This window comes from Gossypium arboreum, chromosome 8 (genome assembly GCF_025698485.1).
Source record: "Gossypium arboreum isolate Shixiya-1 chromosome 8, ASM2569848v2, whole genome shotgun sequence".
Taxonomy (NCBI): Eukaryota; Viridiplantae; Streptophyta; class Magnoliopsida; order Malvales; family Malvaceae; genus Gossypium; species Gossypium arboreum.
The window spans coordinates 91,440,334-91,452,983 of NC_069077.1; the positions used below are offsets into that span (position 1 = coordinate 91,440,334).

The 12,650-nt window shown below is 36.9% G+C and overlaps 1 non-coding gene across 1 annotated transcript; it reads right to left on the reverse strand.

The window, feature by feature from the left end:
- Nucleotides 1-1,681: 1,681 nt before the first annotated feature.
- LOC128280136 (small nucleolar RNA R71) lies at nt 1,682-1,788 on the reverse strand. Its single transcript, XR_008270318.1, has one exon. It is a non-coding gene; the product is annotated as a small nucleolar RNA R71 (small nucleolar RNA).
- Nucleotides 1,789-12,650: the final 10,862 nt, after the last annotated feature.

A 12,650-nucleotide genomic window follows, 5' to 3' on the forward strand; every position in this document is an offset into this window, starting at 1 on the left:
GTGAATCCCATGAGTATTGAACTCGATACATGATGGGAAATTTTGCATGAGTAGAAAGGAGTAAGATAAGCATGATGTTTAATGACATTTAATGTCAATTCTAACCTTGTTCATGTGTGTATTGTGATATTGTGGTGATAATTGATAACATGTTTTGTATTCTTTATTCTTCTGAGATGTTTTCTTATTTAGGTATGAACTAAAACCCCTAAATACCTAAGGGGAATGAAACTTAAGATGAATCTTGTTATTATTTTCTTAATCGTATGATAAAATATTTAACTTGTTCTTAATTATGTGTTCTTAATTCTTGTTTTAATATCCCAAGATACAGATTCAAGACAAGCTCTTATTCAGAGGAGGAATAGACCCTGTCTAAGAGTACATTTGTCATAATTAAACGGAGTTGATTGCACACCTAGACATAGGGTGACAAGATTTTGCCGGATTAGGGTGAAACCTAATAAGGGGATCCATAGATCGAGTTAATGCAACCTTGAGTGTTAATTAGAGAAAAGTCTCAGTTATTCAATCTAGATATTAGACGTTATTAGTCTTGAATAGGGATAATAACATAACTTAGGGATCTCTACGAAACAAGTTGAATGAATAAATCGTCTGATTCAGAGCCAGAATAACAAGTAAAGTCTAGGTGGATTTTTCCTTAGGTATTGTCTTAAGTCAATCAATTTTTCCCAAAAGCAATTCCCCAATTCTTTTCTCTCTACGTTCTTAGTTCAGAAAATTAGTTAATTAAAAAAAACCTCTTTATTCTTAGGCTAGATAATAAAAAGACAGTCCTTACTAGTACTTTTAGTTCCTTTCGGTTCGACAATCCGGTCTTGCTAAAACTATACTACTGTTCAATAGGTACATTTTCCTACATCGCAATAATAGTTAGTTCAAGAACGAGTAATTATAAATATTTAATACCTATCATGAAATCACACGATCAAGTTTTTGGCGCCGTTGCCGAGGAACTAAGATATTAGGAACTCCCAATTTTTATTACTTCAGCCATTTGTTTTTCTTGCAACTTAATTTTATTTTATTTTTATTATTATTTATTAACCTACTCTTTCTTTCTCTTGGCAGGTTTTTATAGTTTATGACTAGAAGAAACCCGTCGGGACCATTACTTTTTGACAAAAAAATCGATCGTACAGTTCGTAGAAACCAAAGAGAAATAAGGCGCAGCTTAAGATACACGGAGAATGAGCAAGAAGACGATACTCAACCCTCAACCGACGAGATGGCTGAAAACCAAGGTAATCAGCTACCTCCTACAATTGCGGTTAATCAAAATCTTGCTCCACGCACTATGTATGATTATGCTAAACCTTCTTTAACAGGAACTGAATCAAGCATAGTTAGACTTGCTGTAGCTGCAAATACTTTTGAATTAAAACCTAACACTATTCAAATGATACAACAATTTGTTCAGTTTGATGGTTTGCAGGATGAGGATCCCGACGCTCATTTAGCCAACTTCTTAGAACTATGCGATACATTTAAAATTAATGGCATTTCTGATGATGCCATACATCTTCGGTTGTTTCCCTTTTCATTGAGGAACAAAGCTAAACAATGGTTGAACTCATTACCACAAGGGTCAATTACTACTTGGGAACAAATGACTGAAAAATTCTTACTAAAATATTTTCCGCTGGCTAAGATGGCTAAATTACGTAATGATATCTCTTCTTTTGTGCAGATGGATTTAGAAACCCTCTACAATGCATGGAAGAGATACAAGGACTTACTGAGAATGTGCCCTCACCATGGGTTATCGCTTTTGCTCTAAGTACAAACATTTCACAATGGTCTGAATCCTTCGACTCGGCAAATGGTTGACATAGCGGCGGGCGGAACCATCAACAATAAAACACCGGAAGATGCCTATGAGTTTATAGAGGAGATGTCACTGAATAACTATCAGTGGCAAGTCATGAGGACAAAGCCAACAAAAACAGCCGGCGTTTATAACATCGATTCGATCACCATGCTCTATAATCAAGTTGAACTCTTGAATAAAAAGATTGATGGTTTTCTTATTTCTTCACAGGTTCACCCAGTAATACAGTGCGAAGTAAGTAGCGTTGGAACAAACCATTCGAAATAGCAACCTTATGGCCACAGCATGGATAACGAGCAATTAAACTACATGGGTAATAATCCTTGACCTCAAAACAATTCATATAGTAACACTTATAATGCAGGTTGGAGGAACCACCCCAATTTCTCGTGGGGCGGTCAAGGAAATCAAAGACCACAACATCCTCCGGGCTACCTACAACCACCTTACCAACAAGAAAAGAAGACAAACCTTGAAGAGATAGTCTCAAAGTTTATATCAGTGTCACAAACCCGTTTTCAGAACACCGAGGCAGCACTTAAAAATCAACAAGCGTCGATCCAAAGCCTCGAAACTCAGATAGGCCAGCTTTCCAAACTAATCTCCGAACGACCACAAGGTAGTTTGTCAAGTAATACCAAATCTAACCCAAGGGAACAACTCAACGCAATTAATATTCAAGATGACGAAGGAGTCGTTGAGCCTGAACCAGAACTGAGGCAAGAAACTGTGGTAAGCAAAGGTCAAGGTGAGGTAGATCAAAATACAAGCAAACCAGTGACTGTCGAATATAAACCTCATGTGCCATACCCCAACGCGACAAGGAAAGACCGCTCAGATGAACAATTTGGTAAATTCCTTAACCTTTTAAAAAAATTACATCTTAATTTACCGTTTATTGAAGCTCTACCGCAGATGCCAAACGCAATGAAATTTTTAAAGGAGCTTTTTGCAAATAAGTGAAAGTTGGACGAGGTGTCGCATGTGGAGCTGAACGCAGTTTGCTCAGCCATTCTCCAAAATAAACTACCCAACAAACTAAAAGACCCAAGGAGCTTTACTATTCCTTGATTAATTGGTAGTTTATATGCTAATCATGCATTAGCTGATCTAAGGGTTAGTATCAACGTCATGCCTTACAAAATGTTTAAGCAACTAGGTCTTGGGAAACCCAAACAGACTAGGATGAGCATTCAATTAGTAGATAAAACTATAAGATTCCCTAGAGGGATTATTGAAGATGTGCTAGTTAAAATCGATAAATTTATATTTCTCGTTAACTTTATTGTTCTAGACATAGTAGAGGATAGCAACACTCCCTTAATTCTAGGAAAGCCCTTTTTAGCAACTACTAAAACCATCATTGATGTTGGCACAGGTGAACTCACACTCCTGGTGGGAGACGAAACAATCACCCTTCAAGCTCGCAATTCTAGCAACACATCAGGAATTGAAGATGATCATTTAAACCATTCTACTAAAACTAACAATATGGTGCAACCTATTAGAAAATGAGTCCGAAGGAAGCACACGAGTCGTTCTCAAGCACCAGTAGTGGACCTGTTCATGAAGATTGAAGATTACAAATTGAGGAACTTGATGAATGGCAGACGCACAAACCAAGAACACCTGACAAACAGAAACTAAGCCAAAACGAGCCTGATACCTTTCCAAATCAACTTAAGGTTGGTGATAACGTCTTACTAGATGCCGCAGATCCCCACATTGTCACTACCACACCAAATGAAGAAAAACCCTCTTACGGTACTCAGTATTTTTCCATTCGGTACGGTGGAGGTGAGTCATCCCAAGTTCGGCACTTTTAAGGTAAACAACACCCAATTAAAACCTTATTTTGATGAGATTGATAGTAGGAATGAGGAGTATAAACTCCTCAAACCACCATGCCCATTCACTGGAGAGGTAAGTCGAGCTTAGACTATAAATAAGCGCTTCTTGAGAGGCAACCCGAGCACTAACAATATTAATTTCTTTAAATTTTGGTATTTAACTCATAACTTATTAATAGAAATCATGCATACAGGTTTTTCCACAGAGACACGGCCAAGCACACGGGCGTGCTTAAGGCCATGTGAAAACAGGGCAAAAGATTTCCCCAACATGGGCTATGATAAAACGCCACGGCCGTGCGATATGGTCGTGGTCGAACCTGCCAAAACAACACGGGCGTGTGACACGCCTGTGTGGAAGAACCATGGGCAAACCTGTTAAAACGAACGCCCGTGTCGAACCCCCGTGGTCGAACCTATTAAATTAACACAGGTGTGGGAGAAGCGAACGAAGCTAGACACGGCCATGCGACACGACCGTGTGAACCCGCACGCCCGAGGAACACGAGCGTGTACTAAATGTCAGATGTGCCCAAATTTGAAATTCGCGAATCAACGGACTGAAATTGGGGAACACGGGTGTATGCCCTTGCCGTCTGGCCAAAAATCTATAAATACCCTGCACTATTCACTTTCTTCCCCATTCAAAAAACCCTAACCGTAGACGCTGCAACTCTACATGGCCTCCTTGCCATACTCGTGCTCCGCTTCCCACTTCATTTTTTACTCTTATTCTCTTTACCTTAGCCTTTCACTTCTATTTTACTTATTTCTAATGCTTATTATCTACATAAACTTCATATATTTTGAACTATTTTTCATTTTTCTATCATTTAATTTGCATTCTTATGTTAGTTATCATAAATTTTGTGTTAAATCAAGTTAGTAGGAGCGCCTCATACCCATGACATTACTATGTTTATTCTCATGCTATTACCATGCCAATGTATATCATTTAATTTGCATTCCTAAGTTAGTTATCATACATCCCGTGTTAAATTGAGATTAGGAAAACCTCATACCCATTACATTTCTATTCTCATTCTCATTATTATTATGGTTGAGTTTGCCTCATATTAATAGTATTGGCTGAAATAATTAGTTCCAAATTCATGCCTTTTATTTTTTCGAATTCGTTTACCTATTATTATTATTCTTTATATTACAGGCTTTTGATGTCGTCTTCATGAGCAAAGAAAACCGTCATACCTTTCTCAAAGAAAAGAAAGGAAGCGTCCTCTTCCGGGGGTCTAACCGCGAAAATTCGTCACCCTCTCCTACAGTTCCCCCGAGGGCCCCAAGAAGAACTGTTCCAAATTCTTCGGGCTCGACCTTTAATTGCGGGTCACTGCATCAACTGGGCTGTTGTAGAACTGGTTCAGTTGGCTGATTCAATTCGAGCCCTCCTAACCACTGACCCTTGGGAGCTATTTTTTAGGATTATCGAGCCGACATACCTTGAGCTCACGATGGAACTATGCTCAACGTTCCATCTTCAGACGTAATGACATACTACGATGATCCCGGCACGGTTTAATTTTGCCTAGGTGGATTAATCCGCCAACTAAGCGTCCCAAAGTTTGGTGCTGCACTAGGCTTATATACGGAGGAGTTCAAGGAGGAGAATGAACTACATGCTCTCAGTCGCCACATACATTTCTCTCCCTTAAAGTGCTGGCACACTTTGGCCCCTAGCACGGCCTCCTACAATCCTAGCCGCTCCAAGGCATTAGTTCTCCCACCATCCCTGAGGTACTTACACGCTATTTTAGCTCATGATTACAGGGAGGTGAGAGAGCACTGGCGTTGTCAACACCCACGACGTCTACTTCTTATGGTGTATGTCACAATAGCACGTCATCGACCTTGCCTATTTCATCGCCCTTGCGATTCATCACCAGACGAAGCAGCATCGGAAGGGGGTCATCTCCATTGGCCCCTAAGTGACTCGACTGGCGCAACACTTCGGGCTCCTCAACACCACGGCCCAAGAATCATCCCTCACCCTCATCGACCAGATGTCTCCACAAGGCATCTCGAGCATGCTTAACATGAGGATGATCGAGAGGCGCCGAGGAACCTACCCTCCCCAGTATCGTCTCGTCCAATCCACCAAGGAAGAGGCCTACGAGGACATTCCTGATGATTTCCCCCCACAGCACGAGGACCCACCAACTCAGCCACCACCACCCTCTCGTCCAGTTCATATGGCGACTTCATATGCTGACATCTCTGAGCGCCTCACTCGATTCGAGCAACAATGTTTTTAATGATTTGACAACATTGGTGCTACTCTACAGCAGATTTGTCAGCACCTCCACATCTTATCGCCAGTCCCACCTCGCGAACCATCCAACGATGAAGATGTTTAAAAATATTTACTTATTATTTTATGTTTTTAATTTTTATTGAAACTACTTTTAATTTTTATTGAATTTTAGAAATTTTATTTTTTATTTTTAATTATTAATTTCATTATTTCTTTTTGAGTAATTATTCTTCCTAATATCCCCTAAAAAGCTCTTAATTTTATCACAGTTCTATAGAGCACTTAAGCTCATCATCACATAGGAACCAAACTTCCACCGGGAAAGGTTCTCCACGACTGTCATGCCCTGCTCGCCCACGACCATAACTACCACTAGAGATAATATCCTTTTTGCGCAGGACTTATGCCTAATGAACCTCTACGACCGCCAGAGTATCCTCATCCACTCTCGAACCGATTCCTCTCCAAAACTCCAGTTCGAGGAATTCATCATACAGGAAGTCTCACTTCTCTCCCTATCTTATTTTTACACTCTAATATCTATCTTTTGTACATTGAGGGCAATGTAAATCTTAAGTGTAGGGGGTATTTATTTTATTATTAGAAAAATCCTTAAATGATTGCCTTGTTCTCTTGAAAAGCTTTCATATCATATTTAGGATAAATTTTAATTGATTTATGATTTTGATTGATATATCTTGAATTAAAACATAGGCCTTTATGCATTGATTGTTTAAACTTTAAGACATTAGAGAATCAAGTATGATGAGTTGATTTTTAAGAATTTAAAATTATAGGTTGTTTCCCCAAGTCTAGGTATTACTTTGAATTGGAATTCACGAGTCTAAACATCAAAAATCCATAATTTTGTGAGATTTTTTAGCCTTTTGAGCATCTATTAATCCTTTCGTGCACAATTTTATTATTGCTTTGAATGCGTCAGTATTGAACTATTACTCTAGAACTTGCTTGATTATGCATGTCGATACCACACCATTTGATTTGATATATCAAAATGATTAAGGCATTTAGGATTAACCCACTCATGCCATGAAAATCCTACCTCCACGATTAACCCCTAGTAAACCCCCTTGAGCCTAATAGGCCATTCCTTGTATTAACCTCAATATTAACCCTTAACCCATTATTGTTGAAATCCCTTAAATTAATCCCTATTTTTGTCGAGATTTGAGTTGAATGGATTGGTTAGCTATGTTTTGTTCTTAATAGTTAGTCTATATTATTTAAACTTGTTCTTTAAAAAAAAATATGTATACACATTAGTAGTTATCTTCTGTTTGTAAGCTTCAAAAGTTAAATTCCATAGTCTGAGAAGAAGCTATGTTGTACGCAAGTAATGATTAACTCTTTTTCTAGTTAGGTATTTTTTCAATTCAATCTCGATTCTAACCCTTTCTTTCAGCTTGTGACCACACCCCCTAACCAAGCCTCATTACAACCCTCCAAAGACCTTTTGATTGATGTATCATCTTAAATTATAGTGGTGGAGATTTGATTTTTATGCAAGCCTATGGTAATGACTTTTCATTATTGACTATTGAGTGCTTCATTTATTGTCCTTAAACACCTCGAGTGATTTGAGTGAATCTTTAGTGAGGTTGTGAAACTCTGTGATATTCTGAATCAAAGGCAATTACTTAGATGCGGAGAAACACCTATGTTTTCTTGATTAAATACTCAACTTGGAATGTTTGAAACTTTTATGTTCTTTTAGTTGAATTCTCAATGTATGATTACCTATGGATTATTCTGAGATATTATCGATAGAAATTATAAGTTGAGAAGAATTTATTTTGATTATGAGTTGAGAATTTTGCTTAAGGACAAGCAAATGCTTAAGTGTGGGGGTATTTGATAAACCATCAATTATACATAGTTTTACCTCATGTTTAATGTGTAACACCCCAAACCCGGCCTGGATGTTATGACCGGATCTGATGCGCCACATTGATGCGTTCAAAACACTTAGTTTGGAAAAGCTGAGTTGGTGTTGTAAAAGACACTTTTAAAGGTAAGTTAAAGTGAATGGAAGCTGCGCACCAGGTAGGAAACCAGGAAGAAGAGGAGGTGAGTCCGTCGGACTGCTTAAGTACCAAGCTCTCTCTTCGGATCCAATCCTAGACATGCACACCGCCATTGCCACACTCTAACATCTCGTATAATTTTGAGAAAACCGTTTGATTATGACCAGCTTAAGAAAATGATTAAGGTTGCAAATCGTTTGCTTAAAATATTTATTTTCTTAGGAAAACATTTACTTTATGGAAACTTTATGCGTCATCGTGATCTTTTTAAAACAAGTAGATTTTATAAAACGAACCCTAGTGCTAGCCGTTTAATAATCCCCAAAATATAAGTAATTAAAAAGAGCGACCTTATTACAACTTTAAGCATAATAAAAATAATCCAAAATAAATATTAAACTTATTTAAAATCGGCAATCAATCTTCATGGCCACTCTGAATCCTTGACTCCAAGTCCACCAATTCTAGGGCTCACCGCAAGGATGGAAAAGGAAGGGGTGAGTTTGGGAAAACTCAGTGTATCTGAAACCCATCCAAAGCCCAATTCAGCTCGAGCCCATTGGGCCTAAGCCCTATTCAGATAACGAGACACAAGAGGCCTTAGCCCTTTTCGAATCTGATGCAAGGCCTTAGCCCTTTTTACATAACAATGTGGCCCATAGGCCCGATTCAAGAATATGAGTATCAACAGAATAATGAATGCAAGCCCATCTGGGAGACTACTCAACCCACCAACCGCTACACTGCCTGCACCAACCCTACACACCATGTGGGAATATCTCAACCCACCCAAATTTCACACACCACAGTTGCGAAGAACGCGCTCAAATTCAGTCGATTGAGGCAAAGCCTCCAAGACGTGGATGAACCACTTTCAAGATTTCCTCCATTAATACCCCAATCCCATGCAACAGATATTAATAAATGCATATCATGCAAAATACAGAGTAATCAATCAAGCGATTCACCAATTTAAAACCCTAGGGGTATATCGGTAATTTTGCTCTTTAGGGTAATTTGGTAATTTTGCTCTTTAGGGTAATTTCGTGATCTACGCTCTCGCACAAGCTAATTCAGAATTTTTATCGGTTTTATGCAATTTGATTCCACCATCTACCTAACGAGCTAATTTGCCCATCTCTTACCCATATTGGTCCGTAAGCCCATTGGGCCCAGCTTTTGGCCCATCGAGCCCTTTTTCCGAAATACGCTAAAACGTCACGCTGAACGTGCTTACCACCTTGCGGTGCGGATCTAACAATTATTCTATGACTTGAGAGCATTCGCATACCCACATGACCATGAAATGCCTAAATTTGGCATTTCGCTTTTGCTTAATTGAACTAAAGAAGGGTGTTCTTACACACCTTGTGATGACCTATTTTGACCCTAGTCGGAAGTGGTTTCGGATCGCTAAACCGAATTACCAAATATTTGGATATAATATTTTATATCTAAAATATATGTTTATGCTCGTGTGAATTTTTAAATGCTTTAATTTTTACCAATTGATGTGAAATTAATTGAAAATGGACTTATGTGAAAATTTTGAGAATTGTGTTAGGTAAATTTTGAAAGGACCTTGTATTATGTGACTTTAAAACCCAAGGACTTGCATGTCAAATTAACATTTTATATATATAGTGGCCGGCCATGTGGGATAATCAATGAAAATGTATGTATTTTATACATATATTAGTATTATTATATTATTATAATAATATATGTTATTAGTGTTATAATAAAATAAATAGAATAGTGAAAGGTGAAAAGAACAAGGCTTAGTTCATTTTCTTTGTTCTTCAATTGCCGAATATAGGAGGGGAAAAGTTAGGCTTTCGGTCACTCTTGGATTTTTGCTAGATTAAGGTAAAATCTCATGTTATTTCCTTTGAATTTTTTTTAAGTGTGGTTGATAACTAAGTATTTGACTTAGCCCATTTTGAAATTTTGAATTCTATGGTAAATTGGGCATTCGGCCATGATATGGATGGTAAGAGATGGTGGTTGTTTTATGCTTTTATGAGTAAAGGTGGATAAGTGAGGTTTAAACTTGTTAGATATGCATAGTAGTGGTTTAGGTGCTTTGGGGAATTTTGGCTAACATGTTGGAGCTTACCGAAATGGAATTTGAGGTTTTGAGCATAGTTTATATAATTTGTGAATGAAATACTTGAAATTATGAATTGGGAACATGAATTTAGTCGGCCACTTAAGACAAATTGTCAAATAATGCTCAACATTAGTGTTTGTTACTTAATTGGTAAATTGAGCTTAGAATAGGTGAATTCGTGGTATGGGGAAAGTATTTATATTTGGCCATTAGTTAGATATTGTTAAAATCATTGAAATAGGGAATGGTAGGTTTAATTGAAGAAGTCATGCTTTGTGTGCGTTATTTGCTTATTGAACATTCGGCTTTGTCCCTAGAGAAATGAGTGAATTGATGATAATAGTTTATGAGGATTAGCTTTGCGGTTTATGTTTAACAAGATGAGAAATAAATTAAGATGAACTTAGTGTGCCGATTGGGAGCTAGGAAGTTGAGTTGAAGATAGAAAATAGTGAGTAAATATTTCATAGACATTTTTTTTAACATTAAAGTTCACATGAATTTAAGCTTACTAAGCGATCACGTATTCGGCTCTTGGTAATTATTATGTCATGAATAATGAGTTTGATTAAAAGGTTTTGCAAACGTGATCTAATCAATAATTTAGTTGTGATTTGTAACATAGTTGTATTTGGCGAATGTGTTTGTAATGGAAAATTTTGTGTATGTGAGTGTGTGGCATTAGTAGTTAATGGCATTCGGCATTGTTTAATTAAAATTTGAAATGAATGCTTGAAAGTTAAATAGGTCGCTCTAATGACCAAATATGCTAAAAGCTAATATATGGACAAATGATACTGAATGAATTGGTTTTTGAAATGCATATGGTTGCCGTATTTAATGTGTTTGATTGAGAAGTAAATTTTGTTTGATTTAGCTCAAGAGCTTAAAGGATCAAAGTTGGATAAGGGAAAGAAAAAGTAATTGAATAGCCGTGGACATCTAATCGTCAACCACTTCCGAGGTAAGTTTTAAGTGATTAAACGTTGAGTGAATTCAATCATAATAGGATATTATGAGCTGAATTAGTAAGATATGATGTGGCCATGATATGTTCTAAACACAAATCGTAAGTTCTCAATTGTTTGAACTTGGAAATTTTAAGAACAAAAATTTTAATAATCTGCTTAGGACAGCAGCAGTAACGTGATTTTAAAAAATCACCATAAATTGCTGGCATTGAATTAGAGGCTGAATAAAATGTGTAATCAAAGCTTAATGAGTCTAGTTTCTTATAAAAGAAACTGTGTAAACAAAGAAATCTCCTATAAAGATATAATTAAAGTTATGTGAGACGGTGTCGAAATGACTCGGAAATCCCCTGTTCCATTTTTAGAAAATCATTATAAATTGTACAAAAATGTTTATAAGATAAAATTTATATGCTTAGACTCCTTAATGAGTCTAGTTTCAAATGAAATCAAATAGAACACATTTTGAATTTTTTCAATGAGAAATTTGATTCGTAGTGAAGAGTGGTCAGATTAGTCAAACAGTGAAACAGGGAAACTTTAAGAAAAATCTGGTATTGATTGGCCAAACATAAAATTTTGAAAATTTTATGGATAGAAGATATATGAGTCTATATTCAGGAAAATTAACGTCAATTGATTTTGAGTTTTGTAGCTCTAGTTATAAATAATTTAGTGACTATTGCTCAGGAAAACAGTTTGTAGTGAATATGTGAATTTGTTGTAAACATTGATGAAACTATTTGAGTTGCTTATAAGCTATTGCTGAAATTGATGTATAAGATATGTATATGTGGTAAAGCCGAATGGCCAATGTGATGAATGTGAATGTGTATATATGTGATAAGGCCGAATGGCCAATGTGACGAATGTGAATATGTATATATGTGATAATGTGACGAATGTGAATATGTATATATGTGATAAGGCCAAATGGCCAATGTGATGAATGTGAATGTGTATATATGTGATAAGGCCGAATGGCCAATGTGACAAATGTGAATGTCTATATATGTGATACGGCCGAATGGCCAATGTGATGAATGTGAATGTGTATATATGTGATAAGGCCAAATGGCCAATGTGATGGATGTGAAAGTGTATAAATGTGATAAGTCCCGAAGGGCATTTGTGTCAGTACTATATCCGGGTTAAAACCTCGTAGGCTTTATGCGAGAATATTATCTTGATTAATGTCCATAGGCTTCGTGCTTGTACTATATCCGAGCTTTAAAGACCCGACGGCTAAATGCTAGGATTCAAGTAAGACTTTGATATTGAGTATCTGCAATAAGTTACCATCAAATATGTGTTATGTATTTAAGATGTTCAGTACGTACACTTACTCATCGGTGGAGTGATTTCGAGGTGAATTATCAGATCGAAGAGGTAGGTAATGTGATTAATATTATGACTCCAAATATGTGAATGATCTAATTGGTAATGGTATGCTGTATAATGAAGTATGTGATGAAATGTTCTTATGTATTAGAGCATATTCTCGCCCAAAAGCCTTATGGTTTGAGTATGGGTTGGGCTAAATGTAC